This window comes from Panicum virgatum, chromosome 7K, assembly GCF_016808335.1.
Source record: "Panicum virgatum strain AP13 chromosome 7K, P.virgatum_v5, whole genome shotgun sequence".
Classification (NCBI taxonomy): domain Eukaryota; kingdom Viridiplantae; phylum Streptophyta; class Magnoliopsida; order Poales; family Poaceae; genus Panicum; species Panicum virgatum.
This window is the reverse complement of record NC_053142.1, coordinates 51,775,407-51,788,179: the sequence shown is the minus strand read 5'-3', so window position 1 is coordinate 51,788,179 and position 12,773 is coordinate 51,775,407.

The following is a 12,773-nucleotide window of genomic DNA, read 5'->3' as shown; positions in this document are numbered from 1 at the left end:
GCTGCGGATGCAGACGAGTACAGTGTGACCAGATCGCTGGAGGCGTACCTACTTTGGTTGTTTGGTTACATCATGTTCAACAACACTCATGGCAACTCGATCGATAGGATTCTCCTTCCGTATGCACGGGAGATTGCGGATGGGGATGAGGACATACCGCCCTACAGCTGGGGTGAGGCGGTACTTGCAGCCACTTACCGTGGACTCTGCGACGGCTGCATGAAGACACATGGGAACGCTATCTTGGCAGGGTGCCCACTACTGCTACAGCTTTGGTCGTACGAGAGGCTAGCCGTTGGTCGGCCCATGGTCAGCCACGAGCCTTACCACGGGAGCATGTACGGCGAAGAGGAGGACGAGAGGCCCACTATGGGAACTATCTGGATCTGGCGTCAGGTACGTTCTTATACATCTAATTTTGTTATTCATTGTTACATGATGCATTAGCGCACTTTTAATGTTACTTATTCCGAATGCAGAGGTCCTAGGCGCATGCGCAGGTTAGACGCGCATATCCTGAGTTTGTTTCAGAGCTCGACATGCTGACGCCCGAGGACGTTGTCTGGGAGCCTTACAGCCCAGAGGCTGTGGCTACCCGTGCACCAGCAGGCCTGTCTTCGCACTGCTCCGCGAATGCGAGCCTGTGGCTTACTTCCGCCGTCCTGGTTTATGACATCGCGGTTGAGGCATATTGCCCCTGGAGAGTCAGGAGACAGTTTGGGTAGCGCCAGGAGTTTCCGGTGCCCACCGCGTTGGAGCGTGTCAGTCGCCAGGATCACAGGTAATTATGAATGAACTTGGCTCATACATTCGTGTCGAATCTAACGATTCTTCGTGGTCCACTTTGTAGGTTGTCTAGGAGTGGCTTGTCATACTCTGATGATTGGCTCACCAAGATCCAGCCGTGGGTGGACCAATGGGAACAGGCAGACGAGCACTTGATCCATCCAACAGGACCACACACAGACAGCTCCTTTAGGGCTTACCTCACCTGGTACTTACCCCGGACTCGGGCTCGTCTGGTTTTTGTTGACACTCACCCGCAGCCACACCAGGCGAGGTCTCAGGATGGCTATGCCCGGCACCACGTGGAGTCACTAGCTGGCGCGGTGAGTCTCTTGATCATATTTGCATATATATATATATATAATCATATTCATAAGATAATTCATGTGTTTGTAACTGTACCTTTACTGAATTGATGCAGCTTCGCCTTTGCAACATGATGGAGACGGACTGCTCGACTTACTTGACGAGGGTACGTGCCGGATCCCCAATGACCCAGTTTGAGCAGACAGAGGCATGGTCGAGGCAGCGTGATCAGTTGCGTCAGGTAGTGCACAACTTCGGAAGCCGTGTGCAGTACGAAGACAGCCATGGGTCGTCTCAGGCCTCGTCGTCGTTCCCGTGTCCGTCGACCGTGCACGGGCTGACGTCGCAGTTCTTCCCAAGTGCAGATAACGTACATATCTCTTTAAAATTACATCAAGTGTTCCTATATATTTACTAATATCACATACAAGATATGATCCAGCTACTGTGTTCGGCCATACTGGAATGTTTAAAGGGACAGCACCAGTTGGCGGACCGTATCCAGGGATGGTACCGGAGCCACAGATACCGGCCTACACAGGTTAGTTTATGTTTCGTATTTCTATTTCTACATGTCATGACAAAATATACGAGCGTACGCTAACATCCAAATTTTTTGCGTAGGATTCTACCCCCATGCGGGCGCCGGACCTTCTTCTTCCTCCTTTCGACCAGATAACGAGACCTTCACCTTAGACGACTTCGACAGCTTGAGTCCAGAAGAGCCTGCCGCGCAAGGTGACCCCGATGTCTTGGGGTATTCACAGCTAGGAGGAGAACCACTTGGGATCTCTCAGCAGCAGACACCGCAACCCCTTGCGCGTCCTGAGCGACAGGTGAGGTCTCCGGATGTTCTCACCTACTCCGAGGGCCATGTCCGTGCCCAGCAGAGGGCTAAGAGGGTCCGATGCCCTAGGGGTGGTTAGATATATCTGATGTTTGTATCTCTGATGTTTATTTGTAATGAGATAGCTGTGGACCGCTTATTTGTATCCGATGTTTATGATTGTCCTAGTTTACTTGTCATTTGTTTCTATTCATACTATTGATGTGAACTTATTATGTTTGTGGGTTCCATAATGCTCGTGAAATAAGGGAAGTTCTTGCGATTTTTTCCCGTGAATTAATAAAGGACAAGTTAGGTGCGGTAGGAGTTAGCGGCCGAGATCCTGCCGACGATGATGACGACTACACGCTCGAATAGCTCAAAATAGGAACCATAGTGTATCTAGCTGCGAGTACGAGATCACAGGTTGCCACTGCTCAGCACGGCGATCACGGGTTTCCCAAATGTGGCATTCTTTGCCCAGACATATGTGACCCAATAGCAGTGCCCTTCCACCATTTCAAAACGTACGCAATTCGGCAGAGCTTCGCCGTTTTTCTTCTTCTCACCCCTCTCTTTTTTCCTGAATTTTTAGGCTCAAATGACAAAGGAAATGGCGGCATATGACAGGCTCAAATGACAAAGGGAATGGCGGCATGTACAGGCCCCTGTCGCCCCAGGGGTGGGCGACGGGCCCCTGTCGCCCCCCCAGTCGCCCGTTGGGGGGGCGACAGGGCTTTTTTTCACCAGGGACCTCATTGCGAATTTGAAAAAAAAAATACACTTAAGGCCTGTCGCCCTATGGGGGGCGACCGGGGGGTATTTTTGAAATATTTCAAAACGGACATATATTTTTGAAATTTTTATTTTTTAAAAATATAAAAAAGAAAAAAGCGCCAGAACCAAGTGAACATGGGTCTCATCGTGTATGGGCCATGAAGCGGGCAAACACTCGCATTCTTGCCTTTTTTTCATTTTATATTAAAAAAAATAAATTTCAAAAATATATGGCTATTTTAAAAAATTTCAAAAATGGGCCCCTGTCGCCCATGCAGGGGGCGCCAGTCCTTTTTTGTAAAAAAAATTTACAAACCGGTCCTCGGTCAGCGCGGCGCGGGGGCTCGGGGGGGTCGCCCCCCCAACGGGCGAGATGGTGTTGTCGAAAATAGTAGAATTTAAAGATTTCCCAATATTTCGAGGTATTACAATGCAAGATGTAAAGAGAATTCTAGCATAGAGTTATAATAACTCGAAACATTGTGAAATCTTTAAATTCTACTATTTTGGACAACACCATCTCTATCGTACCATCCGCTAATGGATCCAACTTCTTACTGATTAAAAAATATGTCATGATATCAAGTATTATACTAGATTTTTCTTCGGTCCATGAAAATCCTCCAGAATTGGAGGCAGCCATTGCCTTATGATGTAATATCAATAAGGTACTGTCATTATAAATTTACAATTCTATATTTCACTATCAAAAAATTAATTCTATTCTCGAACTCGTACTTAAATTGTTCTACTATAGCACTAATTATGTTAAATTGCTATACAATATCAATGGATTCAAATATAATTACCTGCAGATCACAAGTGCGTAATCCGGCAGGACTTCTGTAAGGATCGATGGACCAAGAGGGGGGGTGAATTGGGCCTTTTTCAATTTCTAAAACAAGGTAAAGCAACCTTAACCTATGCAATACTAGTAGGGCACCAATTCACCAACCGGATAACTAAGCTACCTACACAAGCTAAGAGAGATAAAAACAAAGTAAAGCCTAGCAAGGTAGAGCTAAGTTATGATCTCTAAGTCAAGCACATGAGTAAATTGCATGAAAGAAAATGCTTGAATAAAGAGAGTGGACAAGAGACGACCGGATTTTTTCCTGTGGTGTCGATGTGTTGGCACACACCCCTAGTCCACGTTGTGACACTCACTAAGAGTCTTGTCACCTCCCATGTCACCGAGACTTGGGCGCTCACTAAGAGTCTCCGTTCACCATCCCGGCGTGGTGGAGCTCAAGCCACGTACAATCTTCTTCTCCGGGCTCCCACAATCCTTGGCAAGCTCAGCGAGAAACACCCCGATCACCAAGATCGCCTAGGTGATGCCAATCACCAAGAGTAACAAGCTAAGGCCTTCACTTGAGCAAGAACCGATCACCGAGAACGGATGCACACTAGCTTCTCTCTACTCAAGTCCTTAATCTTGCTTCTTGATTGATTGAAAACACAAGTATGTGAATGATGAAGCTCAATGTGGCTCTTGACTATAGTATGAGTGTATGGATGTTGCCTGGTGTCAAGAGTGGGCGAAATGACCCATTGGAGGGGTATATATAGGCAGCTCACACAAATAGAGCCGTTGGACAAAAGCTGCCAGAAAACTGCGTAGCGCCGGTTAATCCGACGTCCCTCCAATAGTCATCGTCGGTTTAACCGGTGAATGTAAACTGCCACTTCTGAAAACTAGCCGTTACCACTTGGGCAGATTAACCGACGTATCATCGGTTTAACCGGTGAGTGTAGTTGTCCACTGATCAACTGAAAAACCAAGTCTCTGGACAACTGCACCGACGTTAACTCAAACCTATCGTCGGTTTAACCGGTGAGTACAACTTTTGAATTCCTCTGAAAAACCATCTCACTGGTCAATTGCACCGACGTCTTGATTTAAACAGCGTCGGTTTAACCGGTGTATAGAACTTGAAATACCCTGGAAAAATCAACTCTGGACTAATGCACCGACGTTAATTTCAAACACGTCGGTTTAACCGGTGTATTGAATTTGTCCAGACTCTGCTGACTTCGTTTAACCGACGTATAGAAAATTGAGAGCGTCGGTTAAACCGGTGTATAGACTTTTTCTGATTTTGTCTTTTCTGATTTGAGTCTTGAATGAAATCCAAATATTCTTGAGATATAGTTTGAGAACCACTTATTTGAACTTCTAGAAACCTGAGTGACCACATTGTGCATCCATTTTCAAATGATCATGTCAATGCTCAAGTTACTTAGCCTTAACCCCTCTTAATAGTGCGATCACTACAAAACTATAAAACCTATACTAACCTAAGTGTCCTTCTCGACCTTATGACACTTAGGACTAGAAAGATCCTTAGTCTTGACATAAAATTGAGTTGAATACCGAGATCGCCTTTTTGAATAATGAAATGAGGGGCCTCTTTTGACATATGACCAAATGAGCGATAATGATCTATTAAGCTGCACAAACTCATTAGTCACAATAATGGTTGTCATTAATCACCAAAACATACCTTGAGGGCCTAAATGCTTACAATCTCCCCCTTTTTGGTGATTGATGACAACACAACCATAAATAACGAGAGAGCGAGAAAGATAAAGCAAGATAAACACAAGCGAACTCGAAAAGAAGGACCAAAGAGCTCAACGGCTCAAATGAAATCCATAGATATGTCTCAAATAACGGCATACTCAAGCGACAAATGTACATATCCATGAATTAACACCAAATGTGATACAAAGAATCAAAGTCCTGATAACTACGAGCTCTCTCTATCTCTACCCTCCCCCTAACTCTGACCCCCCCTGACTCTCTCCCCCTTTGGCGTCAAAGCACCAAAAAGGCGAGCTACTGGTCCGGCTGTCATGGTACTGCAAGGAAGCGGTCCGGGTCATCATCGTCGTCGTCGTCGGACGGTGTACCCTCGGTGACAGACGGGAGCTGCTGGTCAGAACTGCCTGCTGGATCTGAAGTGACTGGGGGTGTAGCTGTGGTAGAGGCTCGCGTGCTGGCACTGCCTGGAAGAGGGTCCGTAGAAGTAGTAACCGGCTCAGCAGAAGATGTGTCAACATCTGAAGTAGTGAGTGCTGAAGCTGCCGGCTGTGACGGCTGCTAAAGCAAGGAACCCTCTCCTCCTCCCCCTGAAGGTAGTGTCTGTGGTACGACGGGGAGGGCGACTGACTGGACTGCTGAAGGAGACTCCTGGAAGAGTGAAGTCGCTGGCAGTGGAGAGAACAGTGGACGACCGGCAGACCCAAGAAATGCGGACATCGAGAACGTGGTCTCCGGTGTCGCTGAGGTAGCTGGAGCTGCAGTAGGGGCTGGAGCTGGTGTAACGGCAAGCTGAGGTGCTCCAACACCCTGAAGGCCTGGCTGTCCTGGCTGCTGCGGGGCGAGTCCGGTGTGAGAGTAAAGCTGTGAGATCATTCCGAACATCGCCATCATCCCCTGCTGCATCTGCTGAAACTGAGCGTCTGTCCTCTGTGAAACCCTGTCGATAAGCCCGACAAAACGCTCCTCGGTCGCAGCCCGCTCTCGGGCGGCCTCTCTCTGTATAGCAGCAAGCTGAGCCTCATGGGCTCTCCTGGCCTCCTCCTGTGCAAGCCTGTCCTCTCTCTGCTGAGTCACGAGCTGCTGTAGAACTGCGGTGAGCTCGGACGGCTGAGACACCTGGGACTCAGAGACTGTAGCAGGTGCTGGTGACTCTGGAGCTGGCTCTCTAGACCCCCCTGCCTCGTGGTCGTGACTAGCTGGGGCTGCTGCAGGGAAGTACTCTACGTCCTCGGAGGAGTCTGACTCAAGCTCAGACCAGTGTATCTCATCCTCTCCTCCGGGAAGCTGTGCCTCGGCGGCAAGCAGTGCCTCGTCCTCCAGTGCCACACGGGCCTGTGCCTCTGGTGACAACTGTGCCATGACAGCTCTCTCTGCCTGTCTGCCCCTCCTTCCGGTCCTGTGGAGCTGTCGGTCGGTAAACTGGGAACCGGGGAGCCTCGTCGTGACGGTAGGGAGCGCTGATGGGTGACTCTGCTGGCACAATCATAGAACATATATAGCTGATCCAGTGTGCAAAGGGAAACTGTCGCACCACACCCATCCCGTCTGTGATCACATCCTCTATCTCAGCCAGAATAAAGTCAACTATGTCAAACGGCTCGTGAGTGAGGATGTGTAGAAGCAGGAGCTGCTGCAGTCCTGTAAACCCCTCTGGGTAGCCACTCCTCGGTAGCAAAGTCCTCCGGAGTGCCATGTGTACTGCGTATGCCTCTGGGGTCAGCAGGCTGGGAACTCTGGCGTAGGAGGCAGGGAACGGCTGGCGGAAACACTGAGAGATCGCCTCATGAGAAGGTGCAATCCCGCCAATCATCGCTCTGCGCGGTGGATCTGCATCTCCGTAAACCATCTCGTGCAGGGAGACGTCAACTAAGTCAACTCCGAGAATCCCTGCTATCGTCGCTCTCGACAAACCAAAGACCTAGCCTCCATAAACAAAGTGTACTGCTCGACGCTCGGGAGCAATCCAGGCCGTGGCATAGAAGACTCTGACCCAGTCCTCAATATATCTGTTCTGCTCAATCTGGAGTAACCTGGGCAGGCCCCTGAAGTGAGCGAAGTGCTCTCTGACATCTGCTCCCCCTGCGGCTGTCCTCAGAGACACCCAGTCAAGCACTCTGTGCGGGAAGATCCTGTGACCCCGCCTCTGGTAGGTCTTGTAGAAACTGGCCTGAAGAAGCGTCCAGAACCTACGGTCGACTCGGCTGTCACGGGTCACGGGGAACCAGTCCTCCTCCTGAACACTCCACCTGAGCCTCTTGACCTTCGCCGCATTGGCCTTGGTCAAGTTCTGGAGCAGCACACCTGGCTCCAGACGCACAACAGTGTCCATACGGAACACTGCGCGCTCGGCCTCTAGGGCCTCGGCTCTACGAGCTGCTGCTGCTGCAGCTGCGGACCTGCGAGGCTCCTGTGGCTGGTGACCTCCTCGCGTCCTCGGTCCAGTGCGACGCTCGGTCGCTGGTGAAGTCTCTGCTGCTGGGGATGTCTGCCGAGTGCGGCCAGACCGTCGTAGAGTCGGTGACTCCTGTGTGCTCTGCCCCTGAGACTGCTCAGACTGCTCTACCTCTGAATCTGAATCTGCAGCTGTATCTAACTGATCTGACTCTGCTGCTGCTGCCGTCGCGGCTCTGGTGGCCCTGGCACCTCTCACTCTGCCCATACCCCTGCCTCTGCCTCTGCCTCTGCCTCTGGGGTCCTCCCTGATCTGGAACGGACGAGCACGGCCTGATGCCTACTCCTCGGCGGCCTTGGCTACCATCTCGGCCCTCTCGGCCTCCTTTTCTGCACGAGTCCGCTTGCGAGCGGGCTTCTCGACCACAACTTCTTTTCCCTTTCTCTTCTCGCGACCCATCTCGAACAAGCAATTTGTCGAGCACCTGGTGAGCGCTGATCGGGTGCTGCTGCGGCGTGAAAGGCGAAGGCGGCGCGGCTGCGTGGGCTGCAAGGCGTGTGGGAGAGGCGGCGTGGCTGCGTGGGCTGTGAGGAAAGCGGTGGTGGCGGCGTGAGGCGCAGGCGGCGGTGATGGCAGCTGCAGGCGGCGCAGAACGGTTGTGCGGGTGGCGCGGCGTGGCACGGTGGTGCGGCGAGCGTGCGAGAACGGCGCGGGCGCACGTCGGCGGTGGCAGCGCGGGCGCACGGCGGCGGTGTGGAAGAACGGCGGCGGCGCGAAGGGAAGGCGGCGTGGAGGCGGCTGTGGAGCGGCGGCGGCGTGAGATGAGTCGGGCGAAACAGAGGAGGAAGGAGAAACCGCGGCCCGCACAAGACACATATATGACAGGTGGGACCCGCGATTTTCTTTAACACCGGTCGATCCGACGTGTAGGGTTTGAACGCCGGTTGATTGCGTCGGTGTGGTTCACCCGAGACTCTGCGAGATCTGTTTTTGAACGCCGGTTGAACCGATGATGCCAAAAGTGAACTCATCGGTTGATTGCTTGGTCTGATCTGCAATTATGATCACCGGTTGATCCGATGCTCTGACTTTTGTATACGTCGGTTAAACTCCTGAAACTGCCTGAGCTGAGACCCAACTTTAGTAACGCCGGTTAAACCGATGGGTAGAGATCCTTTGAACGTCGGTTTATCCGGTGAAGCCAAAAACCCCACACTCAGCTCACTCTTCTATGCTAAGTCCAATAAACTTATAAAACTCAAATAAACTCAAGTTAATGGACTTGCATAGACGACTTTACCCCTCAAAATAAATAGGATAGCACACTTGCTTAAATAAATTTCTTTTTAAACACAAGGAAAAGCCGCAAGAGAGACAAAGCGCCAAATAAAATGTATGAGCCATGTAATAGGAATATTGAAGATAGAAAGCTTCAAACTCATCATGACAATGCTCACTAGGCAATAACGCACCTAACTCTTTGCTCTTTTCACTTTTCATGAATTAAGATCTTGTATATCAAAACAAGTCTCATTTTCATCAAGTGATCTCCTTTGTGACCCTTACGCATGCAATGATAATGCAAGCTACAACCACATGCGAAAGTAAAGTAAACATGAAGTGCACATCTATATGACAAGAAATGCATAACAAGAAATTAAGATCTACTTGTCAAGTTTGAACCCACGGGAAGCTTCTTCATGATGAGCCTTTCTACAAGCCTAGAGGAACACAAGTGGACCACCACCTCTAGCTAAACCCTTGCTCATCACTATCTTACCATGGTTAGACAAGTGTCCTATATGTATGCATTCTTCTATATGACATGGCAACTTACATGACGTTTGCCGCATCTAACACATTAAGCTCATTCCTTAGCCTAACAAAGGTACTCTTGTCTAATGGTTTTGTGAAAATATCCGCCAATTGCTCCTCGGATCTCACACCTTGAAGAGATATGTCTCCTTTGGCTTCGTGATCACGCAAGAAGTGATGGCGAATATCAATGTGCTTTGTGCGAGAGTGTTGAACCGGATTCTTGGCAATTTTTACGGCACTTTCATTGTCACAAAGGAGTGGGATCCTATCTAGTTTCACACCAAAGTCCAAAAGGGTTTGCTTCATATATAGGATTTGGGCACAACATGCACCGGCCGCTATATATTCCGCTTCCGCGGTGGACAAAGCCACGGAATTTTGCTTCTTACTCGACCAAGAAACTAGAGAACGCCCAAGCAAGTGGCAACCCCCGGAGGTACTCTTACGATCCACACGGCTTCCGGCAAAATCCGAATCCGAGTATCCCAAGAGATCTAAGCTAGCGCCTTTGGGGTACCACAAGCCTATGCTTGGGGTGTGCTTGAGATACCGAAGGATCCTATTCACAGCCGAGAGGTGTGACTCCTTTGGGTTAGCTTGAAAGCGGGCACACAAGCACACACTAAACATTATATCGGGCCTAGATGCGGTAAGGTAAAGCAAAGACCCTATCATAGAACGATAGAGGGATTGATCAACCGGTTTACCGTCCACATCCAAGTCGAGATGCCCATTGGTTGCCATGGGTGTCTTGATTGGCTTGCACTCATCCATCTTGAACTTCTTCAAGATATCTTTGGTGTACTTTTCTTGATGGATGAATGTCCCTTCCTTCATTTGTTTGACTTGAAAACCAAGGAAGAAGGTCAATTCGCCAATCATGGACATCTCGAATTCCCTAGACATCATGGTAGCAAACTCATGGCTTAGTAAATCATTAGTTGAGCCAAAGATAATATCGTCAACATAAATTTGACAAATAAAAAGATCCCCGTTGACGTCTTTAGTGAACAAAGTGGTGTCCACCCTCCCGATCTTGAAGCCTTGCATGATTAGGAAGTCACGAAGCCTCTCATACCAAGCCCTTGGAGCTTGTTTGAGCCCATAGAGTGCCTTGTGCAACCTATAAACATGGTTAGGATTCCTCGGATCTTCAAACCCGGGAGGTTGCTCAACATAAACAAGTTCGTTAATAACGTCATTTAAGAATGCACTTTTCACATCCATTTGATACAACTTAATGTTATGATGTGAAGAGTAAGCAAGAAGGATACGGATAGCTTCAAGTCTTGCGACCGGAGCAAAAGTTTCACCAAAATCCAAACCTTCGACTTGAGAGAACCCTTTTGCCACAAGTCTTGCTTTGTTGTGTATCACCACCCCATGTTCATCTTGCATGTTTCGAAAGACCCACTTGGTGCCGATGATGTTCTTGTCTTTCGGAGGAGCTTCGAGGACCCAAACTTCATTGCGGGTGAAGTTGTTCAACTCATCTTGCATGGCCATCACCCAATCCGAGTCCTCAAGCGCTTCCTCTACGCTAGTGGGTTCAATACAAGAAACAAACGAGTGATATTCGCAAAATAAAGCATGTTTAGAGCGAGTTCTTACTCCCTTTGATGGACTACCAATGATTTGACCAATTGGATGATCCTTGGAGATGCGACCATGCTTCACTAGCGGTACTTGCGTGGATGCTTGTTGGGGTGGATCATGGGTGACTTGTGCTTGTGGTGGAACACTTTGCTCTTCTTATTCTTGAACTTGGGGTGTTGGCGTTGGCACATCTTCTTCAGGTTGTGTATCATCTTTTTCTTGATCTTCATCCACTTGGGGCGCCGTGGAGGTGCTTGGTGTAGATGAGGAAGGTCCTCCCCCTTGATCATTGTCTTCATACACCTCTTCCGGCTTGATATCCCCAATGGACATATTCTTCAAAGCTTCATCAATCTCCTCATCACCTATATTTTCATAGCCAACAACCTCCTCTTGGGAGCCATTAGATTCATCAAACTCCACATCACATATTTCTTCAACTAACCCGGAGGTTTGATTGAATATTCTATATGCTTTGGAGTTTGATGCATAACCAAGAAAGAAACCTTCATCACATCTACTTTCAAACTTACCGAGCCTTTTCTTCTTGTAGATGAAGCATTTGCAACCAAAAACTCGAAAGTATGATATATTTGGTTTCTTCCCGGTGATGAGCTCATATGGAGTTTTCTTGAGGAGTCGGTGAGGATATACTCGGTTGGATGCATGACACGCCGTGTTGATTGCTTCCGCCCAAAACTTCTCGGACGTGCCATAATCATCCAACATTGCTCTAGCTAGGGTGATGAGTGTCTTGTTCTTTCTTTCCACCACTCCATTTTGTTGAGGCGTGTAGGTGGCGGAAAACTCATGCTTGATGCCATCTTCATCGCACCATTCTTCAATCTTCATATTTTTGAACTCGGTGCCGTTGTCACTCCGGATCTTCACAATTGGGGAGTTGTACTCCCTTTGAGCTCTTCTTGCAAATGTCTTGAAGATTTCCGGAGTTTCACCCTTATCGCCTAGAAACGTAACCCAAGTGTAACGTGAAAAATCATCAACTATTACTAGGCAATAGAGGTTACCACCAATGCTCTTGTATGTAGTTGGACCAAAGAGATCCATGTGAAGTAGCTCGAGCGGCTTGGAAGTAGACAACATCGTCTTGATGGGATGATGTGTTGCGACTTGCTTCCCGGCTTGACATTCTTTACATAGCTTGTTCTTGTCAAACGTGACATCCTTCAAGCCGGTGATCATCCCTCTCTTGTGGGCTTTCTTGAGGTTGCTCATGCCAATATGAGCAATTCTTCTATGCCAAAGCCACCCAAGAGAAGACTTGGTGAAGAGACATGTCATGGTGCTTGTTTACTTTGAAGAGAAGTCCACTAAATAGATGTTGCCATGCCTAAACCCCGTGAATACCATTGACTTGTCTTCTTCAAGAGTTACTACAACACCATTCTTGTCAAAGGTACACGTTAGTCCAAGATCACACAATTGAGCAATAGAAATGAGATTAAAACTAAGTGCTTCTACAAACAAGACATTAGAGATGGATAAATCTTTAGAGATTGCTATTCTACCCAAACCTAAGACTTTCCCCCTTAAGTTATCACCATAGGTGACATGTTCATGATCGCCGGGGTCTTCAAGGGAGGTGAACATGCTATCATTGCCGGTCATGTGTTGAGAGCAACCGCTATCAAGTACCCAATGTTTTCCACCGGCTTTGTAGTTCACCTACACACATGAGAATTCACTTTTGAGTTTTGGGAACC